The sequence below is a fragment of the Varanus komodoensis genome, unplaced genomic scaffold, assembly GCF_004798865.1.
Source record: "Varanus komodoensis strain SLA01 unplaced genomic scaffold, ASM479886v1 scaffold1, whole genome shotgun sequence".
NCBI lineage: Eukaryota > Metazoa > Chordata > Lepidosauria > Squamata > Varanidae > Varanus > Varanus komodoensis.
In genome coordinates, this window is record NW_025335268.1 from 28434838 (window position 1) to 28439457 (window position 4620).

The window sequence follows — 4620 nt, forward strand, 5'->3', positions numbered from 1 at the left end:
CTCCAGAAATGTGTGAAGCTCCTTCTGGAGCAGGGTGCTGAACTCTGCTTATTCCTGGGTCTGGCTCTCCTCCTGAACCAATCTGGTGAGCTGGATGATGGCAGGGGGTGGAGCTCTGCCTCTGAAACCCACCCCCTTCCTGGCATCATCATCCAGCTTGCTTTTTTCCATGCATCTCTCTTCACAAAGAAAAAGACTTGGTCAGGGCTTGGTGGCATTTACACTCCAGGTTTCAGATGAGTCCCCAGCTTCATATGGCAATCAGCACACTATTTGGGATGGCGAACACCATACAAAGCTGCATCTCCACTGTCATGTCTGATCAAAGGTGCTTCATCTGTGTTTTATTTATTTAATATTTTTATATGCCATCCAATACTAAAAGTCTCTGGACGGCTTACAAAAACAAGAAACAAAAAACAAAACAACCAAACACAACAAACAACACACAACACACTGCATCCAATAAATAATGATAAAATAAAAGATAAAACCAATTAAGTGTTAAAATATTGAGAATATAAAAAGGGAAAAAAGGTATTCACCTGACACCGAAAAGAATGAAGCAACAGCGCCAGGTGAACCTAGAGATTTAATTATACCTGGTATCTGCTTGAACGTTCCAGATTCAGTTGGGTTTTCGAATGACATTTTAAGCTACAAAATTCAAGGTGGTTCTACCTTAGAAAGAGCAAAGAGTGGGCAGAAGACAGTTTAGAAGGTATGCTCTATTTTGATGGTCTTCCCAGCCCGAATCAGATTTTAGTCAAAGAATGATAAAAATGGAGAGCAGGGCTCCTGAAATACTCCATCAAGCATTAGCACATGGACATTAGACCAAGAAGGCACCCAAGTCTCCTGCTCAGTCTGCCTCGCTATAGTGAGATGTAGCTGATGTATATTTAAAATGATAGTATTATTTCAGAATTTATACTGATAATGGTATATAAGCATGTGCACATTATATGAAAACGGTGTTCTCTTTGGCCTTCATTTTTGGTGATCCGTGTCCCTCCCCTGCTTTGGCAAGGCTGTGCTTTGTATGCACAGTATTCTGCAGTATTGTATACTTTGATGGCATATTGTGAGAGGCAGAGGAAGTGTGTGTGCAGTGAAATCTAGTGAACACTGGGGCCATCCCCAGCCTCCAAAAGCATCGCAGCAAGATACATGGGTGCCTCTGGCACTTTGCCTGGGATCTTGACGGCAAGGACCAGCATAGCCTGAGAAAGTCTCTGAAAGGCCAAACCCTTTTTATTTTCCCATTATTTTAAATGTTAATCGAGTTTTAAGATTGGATTTTACTCAGCGTAAGTTTTGATGCTGTATCTTATTTATTTTATTGTATCACCTCTCTGAAACACTGTGAAGGGCGGGATATAAAAGCTTTAAATAGTAATAGTAAAATAGTAATTTGCCAGATTTGCTAATGGATTCTGGTAGGTTTAATGTCAGTGTTTTATGGGGAGAGGTATGGCCTGCAAAATTTCAAATCTGTCACCAATTTCTGGGTTAAACTACATTTCTGTGGAACTTTCTTTAAACAAATCAACCACCGTTCATCTCAAAGAACAGGTCTGCACATCACGCTAAGCCACCCCTGAAACAAGCTACACAGTGTGGGCGATTCATGGCCCAGCCTGCGGTAGGCCTGACAGACAATCAGGCCTGCTGTGAGTTGTACTTGGCCTCCTCCTCCCTCCATCCTCTGGCTGGCTCCAGCACACATCCCAGGGACTCTGCAACAGCAGCCTTCTTGTCTTCTCACCCCAGCCCTCTACCTACTCCAGTGGTTTCCCTTTTTCATTTCCATGCATTTTTTAAAAAATCAGAGCCTCACAGATGCACAATCAGGATTGCAATTTTATGGAAGGATTATCATTTTACAGAATGTGCTCTTCTGGCTCTCGGAGGCTGTAGCCTTGCCTCGTTAATTTCCTCAAATGTTTCAGCTGTCAAAGGGAGCAGTGAAGCGGAGCAGGCAACATATAAGGCAATGGACAAGGCAAGGCTGCCTACCGGCTAACCTGCATATACTCGGGAAGGGCTGGGGGAGGAATAATAGGAAAGGAGAGAAGGGACCCAGCGATGCAAGTCAGAAGTACTGGCAATGCAGGGTGGGTGGCTGGGTGGGTGGGGGACAGGAAGCACTCCAAAAGGCACATGGAGCAACATCAGCATGTAGGCAATGTGGATAAGGGCTGAACTGACACTTAGCGCTATAATCCATTTGTCAAACCCTCCCCTGACTCCAGTTGTTCCAGAAGCAGAGGAAGCTGTCCCACCCCTTTTTGCAACATGGTTTTGGAGCAGTTACTCATGCAGATGCTCTAATTCCGTGACAGTTTTTTTTTTTTTTTTAATCCTGAGAAGGTGGCTGCATTGGGTGAAGTGAATGAAGTCCAGTTGGGGTAGGTGGAAGCAAAAATACTACTGCTATTGATGCCTCATTTTCTTCATCTTGTTTGGCCACCCTCTGGGGGGGGGGGAGGGAGGGGGCTGTGTGTGTGTTAATTGAAGAGAACATTTGCATGTTTTTTGGACTGGGAACTAGATCAATGGGAAATGTGCACAAATCTAAAGTCTGGAAAATAAATTGGGGCAGAATTTGCACAATTGTTATGGGAAATGCATATGCTGGGAAATTTTGCAACTATGCCGGGAAAGGCATAGTTGCACATTTGAACGTATTAAAGAGCGAGAAGAAAATGGAGAGCACTCCTGCATATGTTGCATTGCTCAGTTATTCTAGGCACACACTTTCTCCTCCATTTACTTCCTAGCCCTTTAATGTGTGCACGTCTCCCTGCCATTTACTTCTCAGCCTTTAATTTGCATATATTTCCCACTGTCCCCAAAATGTGCACATTTCCTTACAGTGCTTTTAAATGCTTCGAGGTGGCAGAATGGGGTGCAGTGAATTGGGCGCTAGCACCAGTGGTACTTTTGCCTTCCCCACGGGGCACCATTTGCTTGGTCCCATTTAGCTGCCTCCTAAGAGTTTCATTTTTTTTTTAATTTAGAACTGTCAGGTCAACACAGTTACTAAGCAGAAAGTGCTTGAAAAGGAGTGGCCAAAGGTTGCAGGGGAGAAGATACTTCCTTTTTTGGGAATTGGGAAAGGGTCAACAAGGTGGAGGATACTAAAAACTGTCGGTTTAACACTTAATAGCCAGAGAATGACATTGCCAAATGGGAAATAGCACCTCTACCTTTTGCTGCATGTACTTCTTCCATTTTTGATGCTTTTCCTTGGTGCAAATGGATTCCCCTTTCCCTTAGTAATTTCCCCCCTGGTTTTGGTCTGCTGTGTACAGCTGAACCTACATACAAGGAAGTTGCGTAGGTAAGGCAACTCATGTTTGACTATCGCAAGTGCATTCTTGGACTGATACCCTGAAATCTGATGTGGGTGATATTTATTTCAGCTGTCACTTTAAATCTGGCAGGATTATTTTTTAGTAGAATCTGGTGTGACTGTCTGAAAGCAAAGGGAAATGAAACGTCCTCTAAGATTTCATGCATTTTTAAAGCACATCTGAACTCAGCAGCATGAGTGGATCACAGAGGGAGAGGCCCGTTGCTTTTGCAGACTCTCCCCCCACCCCTCACACACACATTTTATAGCAGTGATGAATTCCAGAAGTTAATTGCATTTTTTACCTCTATGGAAATAATTTCCTAACAATGCCTTCTAAAATATGGGTGTTAATTCATGCTTCCATTCCATGTAATTACACTTGCTATCCATATGAGCAACCACAGAAATTAATCTTGATTAATGATACTTAACTTTCATGAATCATAAAGCACATGTTCAACTCATTATCTCTTTATTATTAATGCTGCTGGAGTATGTCAAGAAAAAAATATTTGTTTCCAAAGATCCTTTTTTAAAATGCCTGGTTGAGAATAGTTTTCATTTGTAATGAACCTTCCCATTTATGAAACAAACTACTTTATAACAATATGCATGTTTGAATTGAGGAATATTTTACAACTTAATTATTGCTATTCATAATTTAGGAATGTGCAAGATGAAAACCTGTCTCCAAGTATGGAACTGTTTGTTATTCAGGTGGCACAGCTTGGATGTTCTGCATCATACTACACATGTGACTGCTAAGCCATGATGAAATCTTCCAGCAGATATGTGCCTCCTGCCAGACTGTTCATCCATATATCATTCTTCCTGCTGATATTTAGTGCTATGAACGGAAGGCACTAAACTGTGACTATCAACTCCTTAACAGAGAACAGCAGTAAATGAGTTTAGACAACATGGTAATCCACACACAGAAGCTGAGTGTGGGTTGCCATTAAACTGAGGATTATTCTTGAAATAAGTGCTTGTTGTGTTGTCTGAAGCTAGCTGAGATAACTAACCATGGTAAACTAGCTACAGTTCACAACTCAACAACAAACCATGGGTTCCTTTCAAAGGTTGTTTATGGTTAACAAGCCATGGTTTGTTAGCACAGTTCAACAACACTCCACACTTAGCTTATACTGCAGGGGGAGAGCAGTTTTCATTGAAAAGAACAAGCAGCCCCTGCCAGCCTGAGAATAATATAAGATGCCTCACATTATGTGCTAAACTTTTCATCCCATACAAGGAAC